A 12176-nucleotide genomic window follows, 5' to 3' on the forward strand; every position below is an offset into this window, starting at 1 on the left:
GAGAAACCCTGGAATGAAGAAGAGTGGGTTTAAGTATTCTTACCTACGAGTTCAGCTGCCGTCAGAGGTAATTTTGGTCTAAGCTCAAAAAGAAACTCACCATGTAAGCCCTTTTGTGGGGGAACTAAAGATTCTACAATGGGTGATTTTAAATGCTTTGGGAAGAGATGAAGGCAAACGCTTTGTTTCAAAAAAGTGGCCTTATTTCACACTCGGCCCTCTTCCTTTTCCTCCTCCTTCTCTTTTGCTTTCTCTTCCTCGTCTCCTTGATCACCCCTCTTCCTCCTCCTCTTTCATTTCCTCTTCCCTTCTTCTTCTTCTCTTCTTTGGGTTCATTTAAGCAAATGTTATTTTCTCCTCTCCCTATCCAATCTCCTTTTTCAGAGGCTGAAGTGAAGTCTGCCACATAACTATTTAAGAAGATGACGTACGTCTCCACTGCTGCCAGAACTGAGAGGTAGGGCTCAGAACTGAAGCCAAGAGACCACTCTCTCCACAGTCCTAGCGTTGGCTGGGAATAAATCAATCACCTTTCTTGTTTTTCAAGATGAATCTGATAGGCGTGATGTAAAATAGTGGAGAAATTCAGGAATGCACCATTGCTTGGATCCTAGCAAAGGAGTATTTCTCCCTATCCCACTACACATGCCGTAACAAGAACAGGCAAACAGATGGCAGTCCATGGAGTCCCACTACGTTCAAACAGCTTCAAAGCCATCACACACAGGAGCTAAGGAAGAGGCTGCCGCGGGATTCTCAGGCAGCCCTAGTTGCATCCTCTAGGAACTGATTATCAGGATTAGCAACCAGAGTAACTCACAGCCTAGGAAGGGAGCAGCGCTTTTGAAGGAGCCACTGGGGAATGCCCACTTTGTCTGCAACTGTCTAGGTGTCTATGGAGGAGACCACCATGTCCCTGAGCAAAGCTGTCATGGCTTTATCTCCTGGGCTTTCCAAGGGTGGGGGTCTAACCTCACCTCTTCCTCTCCCCCAAACCTCCTGATTGTATTCGTGGCTGCCTGAGCCTTCTCATTTATCACAGACTAATCGAACAGCTACTAGGTGCAAGATACTGAGCTCGGGCCTGCATCTGCTATGGATATCTACAGTACCTACGGGGTGTCACTCACCACCCAGGTGGTATCAATAAAGCATTTTTGAACAGATGTTTTTTATGACAAAACAGATAGTATACAATTTAAAACATTTTGTTTGAATATAGTATACTCTATCACAAGACAATCATGGTCTTAATATTCCTATGCAAGTTGCCAAAGAATTTGTTGCTTCCAAGAGTTATTTACAAAGAGGCCAGGCACAGTGTGATTCACACCTATAATCCCAGGACTTTGGGAGGGCAGCTCATTTGAGGCCAGAAGTTTGAGACCAGCCTGGCCAATATGGCGAAACCCTGTCTCTACTAAAAATACAAAAATTACCCAGGCATGGTGGTGTGCTCCTGTAAACCCAGCTACTTGAGAGGCTGAGGCAGGAGAATCACTTGAACCTGGGAGGCAGAGGTTGCAGTGAGCAGAGATCACACTACTGACTCCAGCCTGGACAACAGAATGAGACACTGTCTAAAAAAAAAAGAGTTATTTCCAAAAGGAAAAAGTTCTGTTCTGGAGTGGTGACAAAAAATAGGAATAATGTATTGAAGGAAGAAAGAAGGGGGAATAAAAGCTGTATTCAGGAAATAACTATGTGCTGAGAATATTCTTGGCTAAGAAAATTTGGAAAAAAACACAATCCAAATGTCAATCAATAATCAAGAATATAATAACAGCATTAATTTCTCATGTCAATCCTTTTCTGGAGTGTGTGCATGTTTGTGTGTGTGTGTGTGTGTGTGTGTGTGCATGTGTGTATCTTTGTTCTAGGAAAGATGAAAAAGATACACACGAACTGTAATGCAATCGTAAAGCAGAAAAGCCAAGTATTTGGAGGCCTGGTTTTGTGGGAGCCACGTTCTGAACCAGCACAAACACGTCTCTGTCAGCTTACTGATAGTGACCTGATTAAAAATGTGACCAAGTGGAAAAACATCCCTGCTGCCAAACTCATCACTGGAACTTTGATAAGAAGGTGATGATCCAGTGGTGGGTACAAGTTCAGAGACTCATTAAAATTAAAGGAGAAAAAAAGTTAAAAAGGAGACAAAGGTGGCAGATTGGTCATTCGGTCTTCTTAACACAACAAAATGATTCCCAGTCTCTAATTTTTTTACATATATTCTAAAGCTCCTTGAGTGATTATCACTAACAACTTATTTCTTCTAAATACAATGGATGATGTTTAGAGCCCACCTTCATGCTGTATCGGCAGCATTTTCTACTGCTGACCGTCCCTTCTTCTGTGACAGCAGATTGTCCCTCCTGCCTCTCTGCTGCTCTTTTGTCTTCTCCACCATAGGCCCCTGTCCCTTAATTTTGGAGTTGCTTGGAGGTTTTCTCCTATAAGTTCTCATCTCTCAATGCTACATACTCTTTTTTGAGAGTCTCACCCTGTCACCCAAGCTGGAGTGCAGTGACACGACCTCAGCTCACTGTAACATCCACCTCCCAGGCTCAAGCAATTCTCCGTCTCAGCCTCCCAAGTGGCTGAGATTACAGGTGCCCACCACCATACCTGGCTAATTTTTGTATTTTCAGTAGAGACAGGGTTTTGCCACATTGGCCAAGCTAGTCTCTAACTCCTGACCTCAAGCGATCCACCCACCTCAACCTCTCAAAGTACTGGGATTATAGGCATGAGCCACTGTGATTGGCCACTATATACTCTTCTAATAAAGTATTATTCACTCTGCCTAAAGGTACCATCTGTATGCTGAGGACCCTCAAGCCTATCCCTGGCCAAGATCTCCTAGACCTGGAGAGCCAGCTGCTCACAGAATGCCTTCCCTGGAATGAACACCAGGCAGCTATAACCCAGAATCTCCGGAGTATCTCCTTCCACCCATGCTGGTCCTCCGGAACCTGGCCAGACTTCCAAGCCGCATCCTTCATCATTTCCTCTTAAGATCACAAATATTTTCTGAGTGACAGTATGCATCCCACTGGGCTAGGCAGGCACAGGACACAGTAATAAACAAGGTCAAAGTGGTCCTTACCCTCATGGAACTTACAGCCCTGGAGCCTTCTTCTCTCTTGCCAAGACTGCCATCTCTTTGTGCTGCTCTTCAGACAGTCTTCTCTCTAACCTGACTGCTGCTTTTAGGCATCCATCATTTCTTGCCTTGATTGACTAAATAGCTTCCTATTTCTCTGGTTCCAAGCTCTCCTTTTAAATCCATTTCCACAAATCTGCCTAAAACCATCTTAATCACACGACTGCTGCTAAACATACTTCACTGGCTCCTTACTGCTCTTAGGATAAGGGTAAAACTTCTCACTAAGTGGCTAAAAAGAAAGGTTGGGTATCTGGGTGCAGTGGCTCACGCCTGTAATCCCAGCCATTTATGAGGCCAAGGCGGGCAGATCATGAGGTCAAGAGATCAAGACCATCCTGGCCAACATGGTGAAACCCCATCTCTACTAAAAATACAAAAATTAGGTGGGCGTGGTGGTGGGCCTATAGTCCCAGCTACTTGGGAGGCTGAGGCAGGAGAATCACTTGAACCTGGGAGGCGGAGGCTGCAGTGAGCCGAGATCACTGCACTCCAGCCTGGGCGATAGAGTGAGACTACATTTCAAAAAAAGAAGGGCTGGACAAAGGCCTACAGGAGCCCTGGGAAGGAAGACACTGTATTGTTCCTTCAAATCTGAAGTCTTTAAGTATTCATTCAACGTTGTTAATCAGAAAACACTGATTCTATTCATAAAAATAGTACATCCATTTATAGCTAAAGTTAGGAATTTGCTGTGTGCATGAACTGTAACAGCAAAAATTGAGTCTCGCTCTGCATGTGTTATATTGTCATGTTGTAGATGTTTTTTCATGGCATTAAGCATTCTTCTGCCATATCATTTTAATGACTACAGAGTATTTATTTATTTATTTATTTATTTATTTATTTTTCTGAGATGGCATATCACTCTTGTCCAGGCTGGAGTGCAATGGTGCAATCTTGGCTCACTGCAATCTCTGCCTCCCAGGTTCAAGCAATTCTCTTGCCTTAGGCTCCTGAGTTGCAGGGATTAAAGGCATACACCCCCATGCCTGGCTAATTTTTCAGTAGAGATGAGGTTTTGCTATGCTGACCAGGCTGGTCTCGAACTCCTGACCTCAAATGATCTGCCTGCCTTGGCCTCTCAAAGAGCTGGGATTACAGGGATGAAGCCACTGTGCCCAGCGTCTTATTTTTTTAATTTGGCCTTTTCCAAAGTAATATATGCATGAGTTTAAAAATCTAATAGTATCAAAGGGTTAAATGAAAATAGCACTGTGTCTCACATGTTCTTACTTCGGGCCTGATCCCCATAAACAACCAGTTAAGAATATTTTAGCTGTTCCTTTTCCTAATGTATCTCTGCATTTCCAAACAGTATGTGTATGTCACTTTTTATTAATTAATTAATTTTGCCTACTGACTTCCCATCTACTGAATTCCCAGTTTGATGTAGCTAATCACACAGCGAATATATATCACACATCGACTATGGGCCAGGCACTGTTCCAGGCACTAGGAATCCAGCAATGAGTAAGACAACAAAGTCATTGCATTCATGAAACTTAAATTCTAGGAGAAAGACAAGTAAAAAGCAAATAATAAAATGATACAATATATTGCTATGTGCTATCAAGAAAATAAGTTCTTGATAGTGAAAGAGATTTAACCACCTGGCTTTCAGTAGGGTGGTCAGAAACATTTCTCTGAGGTGATGTCAGAGCTGAGATCCTAAATGAAGAGCAGGGCGAGCAACGTGAAGGTCTATGGGAAGTGCCATGATATGCATCAGCACATGTAACAGAGACCCTATACCAGTGGCGTAAGCCTGAGATAGGCCATCCAGGGACCCAGGCTCCATCAGTCCTTCATCTGTAAGTTCCCAGATGGCTCCACCACCTCTGTGTTCCAAACAGCAAGATGGAGGAAGAAGAAGAGCCATTCTCTGCAAGGGCACAATTCAGCAATTCCCCATCTCTTTTGTTCGCATCTTTTTGGCCAGATCCCTTAGTCACATAAGCATACCTAGCTGCAAGAAAAACTTAAAATGTAATTTCTATTCTGGGCAGCCACATGCTAAGCTAAAATTCTCTTACTGTGGAAGAAGAGAACGCTATCAGGAACCACTGATTTTCTGCCAAAAGAACATTTTACACAGAGGAAAGACTGAAGGCAACGGCCTGAGGAAGGAAAGAACTTGACTTAATAGAGAGAAAGAAGGCCAGGCCGCTGAATGGAGGTTAAAGAAGGAAAGAGTGGGAAGATCTTAGATCAGGGAGCTGGTAAGACAGGACAACGTAGAGATTTTTAAACCAGGCTAAGGAATTTCCATGGGAGAGTTTTCAGTGGGAAACTGATTTGACCATTCTCTCTCACATCTACCTCTTTTGCATTTCTGAATAGCATTACAGCCTTAATTTTGACTAAGTTATTAATCACTACACTGTGGATCCAGAACATCTAAGACAGGTCTCGGTTAATTTAGAAAGTTTATTTTTGCCACGGTTGAGGACATGGGCCCATGACACAGCCTCAGGAAGTTCTGGCAACATGGGCCCAAGGTGATCGGGGCACAGCTTGGTTTTACCCATTTTAGGGAGACAGGAGACATCAATCCATGTATGCAAGCAGTACATTAAGAAGTACATTGGTTTGGTCTGGAAAGGTGACACAACTTGAAGCAAAGGCAGGAAGACAAGAAGCAGGGAGGGGGCTTCCAGGTCACGGATAGGTGAGAGACAAATGATTGCATTCTTTTGAGTTTCTGATTAGCCTTTCCAAAGGAGACAATCAGATATGTATTGATCTCAGTAAACAGAGGGATAACTTTGAATAGAAAGGGGGACAGGTTTGCCCTAAGCCATTCCCAGCTTGAATTTTTCCTTTAGCTTAGTGATTTTGGGGGCCCAAGATGTTTTCCTTACATGAAATCATCATTAGTATATAAACATTGTTTATTGCAGAAAAAGTAGTATGCTGAGATTACATTTCTTTTTCTATACAACTCTCAGCTTGCCTCAAGTTAATGATATCCTTTGCTTCTCAAAACTACAGAATAAGTGACTCGATAGATGATATGGTGGGGAATCTGAAATGAATTAAAGCTGTTATTCGTGTGTATGTCAGCTTCAACTCATTCCAGATTGTCCATGTCACCTATCAAATCATTCATTCTGTAGTTTCCTGTCTTCTGAAATCTAGTTGAAAACTCTCATCGACTGATGCCTCCTCTACTATCTTCTTATTGTTAGATGTAGTGAACTGCAAGTTTCTCTTCAAAGAATCAGCATGTTAGTATGTTAAGCTCTTTTATTCTTTAATTCTCTATTTTAAAGTTTAACTTCCTTGTAGTTTCAGTAAACAAACTTTTCCACCAGTTCTATTCAGTAGTTCTGATCTGTTTCCCCCACCCTCCCCTGCTCTATCCTGACTCCTCTCAGTCACCTGCTTTGACTCCTGGATACCTGCTCTGACCTGTCCCATAACTGTCCTTCCTGCCAAACTACCCACCCTGCCACTCTGGCTGGTACTCCTGCTCTCTTTAAAGTAGCCGATGGGAATTAGCCTAGACCGTGTGGTCTAAACCTAGCCAATAGGGGAACGACACAGCAGTAGTGGCTACCTCCATCAGGAATAAGAACCCCTTCCCCTCCCTTGCCCAGGGATGCGCTCGCCATTGTTCCATCTGTGAGCCGCACCCTTCTATAGAACTAAATTGCCTTGCTGAGGAAATTTATATTCTAGTGCTACTTCTTTTGTGGCAATGAAAATTTACATATAACATTATCCTTGTGAATGTATTCCTTTTCAATATCTTTGCTGCCATGTTAATGAATCTTGGCATGAAGAAGAGGAAAATAAGTGTTATCTATCTACCAACTTAATTGAAATTCTATAAACATTTTAGCTTAAGAATTCTCCTGTTTTACAATAACTGTTAATCTTGTAATATACCTTTTGACATTTTTGTGAGACTAGCAGAGAAGATTTAAATGGCTTTTCATATATCTTTGTCAAATGGTTATTTCCTTGAATATGACTGAATGACAGGAGGGGATGGTGAGGTGGCTTGGTTTTAACGGGGTTATCCTTCTTCTCATCATTCAACTCCCAGCTTTGATATCACATCAGCCCACACCTTTCTCCCTCTCCAACAATGAATTATGATCTGCTCACTTCTTTGTATAGGCCACTAGCCCTTTAAAAGCCAGCATCTCTGTTGTTTTGGTTGCTTTTCTGTTTGAGATGGAGTCTTACTCTGTGGCCCAGGCTGGAGTGCAGTGGCGCAATCTCGTCTGCATGTTGGCCAGGCTGATCTCAAACTCCTGACCTCATGATCCACCTGCCTTGGCATCCCAAAGTGCTGAGATTACAGGCATGAGCCACCACACCTGGCTATTTTGGTTGTTTTTCAACTGCTCACCTTATTGCCTGAACTATTTCCATGAACATTTAAATATTTCTTGCATGTATAGGTTCTGTCCAACTCCTCTCTGAAAGGAAGATTTTATTCACAACTGTCTTTGATTTTTTTTAAAGATATAATCGGCATTCTTAATTTTTATCTCCCCTATGAGTATCCCAATTGCACCCATGTTTAAAATTCTACCTCAAAGTTGGCACAGTGGCTCATGCCTGTAATCCCAGTACTTTGGGAGGCTGAGGCAGCAAATCACTTGAGGTCAGGAGTTCATGACCAGCCTGGCCAACATGGTGAAATCTAGTTTCTACTAAAATTACAAAATCAGCCAGTCATGGGTGGCGCATCTGTTGTCCTAGCTACTCAGGAGGCTGAGGTGGGAAAATTGCTTGAACCCCTCAGGAGGCAGAGGTTGCAGTGAGCAGAGATCATGCCACTGTACTCCAGCCTAGGCCACAGAGTGAGACTCCATCTCAAAATAATGTTGATAATAATAATAAATAATAAATAAAATAAAATAAAATTCCACCTCAAATGCTACCTTGTCCCTGAAGATTTCCCAAGGGAATCAAAGTTCCTGTCCTCTGTCCGTCACAGTATCTTACACATAATTATCATTCCGTAAATGTTTCCTGAATTAACAAACTAAGTCACCTGATGAGGATTCATATAAACTTTGTTTTTTATGCTATCTATATATTTTAAAACATTTTCAAGCTTCTATCACTAAATATTAAACAGACACAAAGGCTACCACTGTTAATATCAAACACCATTCCTAGCCTGGAAGCAGATATGTAGCAAAAGGATATTTAATGTTTTCCCTAACTGTTTACTTGGCCCAGCAATGATAATGTAACCAAACCCATCTGTTTCCTCCTCTCATCCAGGGATTTCAAATGATGACCAAAAATGCTTTGTGTTGAACTTCTAGTGACTCCTGACTTACCTGTTCTTTGTCAAAAACTTGTTGAAATTTTTAATACATATGAATAAAGTACTAGGATACAACCTGGAATAAGAATAAAGTTCTTATATGAAAGTCAAGACCTTGGAAACAAAAAGGTAAGTTTCTTGGCTGCTTATCTATTCTCATGACATGTGAATAGCTGGGTTGTTTAAAATTATGCGTTTACTATGTATGTTTTAAAAAACTTGATCTTAACCAGGAATTATATAATTATAGAATCTGGAGCTAAAAGTAACTCAAACAATTTATCTGTTTCATTATTCAACTCTCAGAGAAGATCTATAAAAGCATGCTGTAATTTTAAAGTTTAAAAACTAGATAAAGATTTACATTTTAGATATTCACATCAACACTTTTTTTTAAATGACATTGCTTATTTGAGGTCACCTGATATTATCTACCCTGACATTTAAAACACTCCTACCTCAAGGTTTCCATTCCAACTTATATGTATAAATTCATTTGCATTCCTTTCTGCAGTCTGGAGCAGTAACTCTCTCACCTATACTGCATATAACCACTTCATGAGCTGGAATGCTGCTGTGCATTTTAACTTTGCCTTATGATTAATTCAAATAATTTTCATTGGACCAAATCGTAGGTTTCTCATGATTAAACATCACAGTCATCTAGTCATTCAAGGCCAAAGTTTATAGAACTATTTTGCTTGGTTTAAATAATACATTTTAGCACATCCATTTAATTGAGCTTTCTGTACGTTGTTCCCTTTCAGAACAGTTAGCGAAGAGATACTCAGCATCAGTAGTCATTAGGGAAATGCAAATCAAAACTACAATGAGATACCACTTCACACCCACGAAGATGGCTACAATCAAAAACAATAACAAGTACTGGTGATGATGTGGAGAACATGGAACTCTCATACATTGCTGGTGGGAATGGAAAGTGATGCAGCACTTTGAAAAATAACTTGGCAGTCCCACAAAAAGTTTAAACAGTTACTATATGACCCAGCAATCCTAATCCTAGTTATATATCTAAGAGAAATGAAAATATATATCCACACGAAAACTTATCCACCAATGTTCATAGCAGCATTATTCTTAACAGCCAAAAAGTGGAAACAACCCACATATCCACCAACAAATGAATGAGGAAACAAAATGTGGTATTTTCAAGCAATGGAATATTATTTGGCCATAAAGAGAAAGAAATACTGATACATGCTATAACATAGACGAACCTTGAAAATACACTAAGTGAAAAAAGCCAGTCATAAAATGCCATATGTTATATAATTCTGTTTATAAGAATTGTCTGGAACAGCTAAATCTATACAGACAGAAAATTAGTTGTTGCCTAGGACCAGAGAAGGCAGGTAGCAGGGAACTGGGGCATGATTGCTCATAAGTAGAGGGATTCTTTTTGGATGGTAAAAGTGTTCTAAAACTGGTTGTGATGATGGTTGCACAACTCTGTAAATATACTAACAACCATTGAGTCATACACTTTAAATGAGTGAATCCTATGGTATGTGAATTGTTATCTCAATAAAACTGTTAAAAAAAAAAATGGAGTTCCAGGGCTGGGCATGATGGTTCATGCCTGTAATCCCAGCACTTTGGGGGGCAGGTGGGCGAATCACCTGAGGTCAGGAGTTCAAAACCAGCCTGGCTAACATGGTGAAACTCTGGCTTTACTAAAAATACAAAACTTAGCCGGGCATGGTGGTGTGTGCCTGTAATCCCAGCTACTCAGAAGGTTGAGGCATGAGAATCACTTGAACCAGGGAGACGGAGGCTGCAGTGAGCAGTGATCACGCCACTGTACTCCAGCCTGGGAGACAGAGCAAGACTCCATCTCAAAAAAAAAAAAAAAAAAAAAAAGTAGAGTTCAGCACTCTCCACGGATAAAAGATACTAATGAAAAAACCTGGCTGACTTAGCAAACAAGGATATTTGGGCTTTATTCCCTGCTTACAGATACTGTTGCTTTTAGTTGATTTTACAACTTTATCTGTTTATCCCATGTGATATGTAATCAGAGCTCAGGGCCTCAGCAGGAAATTTATAACAGTTCTTTCAAACAAACTTAAAAAACAGTTTAGTAACATTATCTAGTGGTGTATTAAAGCCCTGCTTTGATACTGTTTTATGATCTTAAGCACTTGCTTTCCATTTTGAAATAACAGAAGGGCTTATACAGATAATGAAATTTGACTTTAGTAAACTTCCTTTTTGTTTGGAAAAAAAAAGTCAATTTGGGTTTTTTATATTTGGTACAAGGTCAATTAACGTTCTTAGGTGTTTTTAAATCCCTACATCACCTACTATAGTTGTACCAGGATTAAACCCTTCAAATTGAGTCTAAAACACAGAGGTAGGACTTACATAAAACCAAGTTTGAATTGAATCAAATAAGCTGTTTAAAGATCAGCCCAGTTGGTCACCTATGACTTTACATATGATTTGTGTTTCTAAGTTAGTTTCCTGTGTATTCTATTTCACCAAGTAGATTACACAATTTCAATCTACCCTAAATCTCACATTTCTCAGGATATGAAACCACACAGATTAATTTCTTAAGTATTTTACATATATTAGCTTTTGACTAGCCTCCTAAGGAAACTAAATTCCTCAAAGGCAAGAACCTCATCTTCAGCTTCAACACTTGACAGAGACCCCACAATTGTAATGTGTTTCTTAAGGTCTAAGGCATGGGCCAGTTCTCCAGTCAAGCTACAATGTACTGTATGTATTATTAAGATATATGTGTGTGTGTGTGTGTGTGTGTGTGTATCAATTTTACGTCTATATATCTTTATCTGTCTATCGTCTATTTACCTTCTATATTTCATTTCTAACACATAATATGTTGACTGCTCCCAAATCTTTAAGAACTCCCAATTTTCTTCAGAATACACCCCAATGCCTTCCTATGGATTTCAAAGCTCTTTGTCAACTTCCCCATCTAGCCTTTCTAGCCTGAGTGTCACATGCCAACACACCAGTTACTTAAAGCTCCACTTTCACCCCTCTGTTGTCACACCTCCAGTCCTCTGCTGTCCCTTGGATTTCTACCTGGTCTATGAAAAACCTGCTAAACTTTTAAGTCCATGTCAAGAATCATCTTCTTATAAACCCTACCTTTTCAGAATGTCTCCTTTTTAAATCCCTTCATAGCACTTTGTCTAATCCTATATCCCTTATTACAACTTGACTTATGTGGTGCCTAAGGACATGCCTTCTTTCCTAGTATTATTTCTCTGATGTTTGTAACTGTTAATGTGTGACTCCCTACCAAAGCACCAAGCTTGTATTCCCTTCACCCTTTACAAAAGAAACCACTCAATAAATGCTTGCTAGAGATGATGGGTTGACAGGTGCAGCAAATCACATGGCATATGTATACCTATGTAACAAACCTGCATGATCAGCACATGTATCCCAGAACTTAAAGTAAAATTTTAAAAAATAAAATAAAATAAATGGTTGCTAGATTGAATTATTCTTATCTTTAATTCCCCACAACACCAAAAACAGTATGGGGCACATAGCCATTAATCAATAAATAATGTTACTTGATAGAATATACATTCTTAGGAGAAAGATTCAGATGCTCAATGACTCATTTTAGTGACAGTAAAGTTATTACGACCAAAAAAAGTTCATTCTGTAAATTGCTCCTACAGTGAATTGGGCCTAAGTAACAGTGGCTTT

General features: G+C 40.3%; 1 long non-coding RNA gene across 1 annotated transcript in view; it reads left to right on the forward strand.

Annotated features, from left to right (window-relative positions):
- Positions 1-11961, forward strand: part of LOC141580652 (uncharacterized) — a 38912-nt gene extending 26951 nt beyond the window's left edge. Inside the window, exons 2-3 of the long non-coding RNA XR_012512937.1 lie at positions 8417-8591; positions 9230-11961. This is a non-coding gene — a long non-coding RNA (uncharacterized LOC141580652). The remainder of the gene's footprint in view (positions 1-8416; positions 8592-9229) is intronic.
- Positions 11962-12176: the final 215 nt, after the last annotated feature.

Source organism: Saimiri boliviensis, chromosome 12 (assembly GCF_048565385.1).
Source record: "Saimiri boliviensis isolate mSaiBol1 chromosome 12, mSaiBol1.pri, whole genome shotgun sequence".
NCBI classification, from domain to species: domain Eukaryota; kingdom Metazoa; phylum Chordata; class Mammalia; order Primates; family Cebidae; genus Saimiri; species Saimiri boliviensis.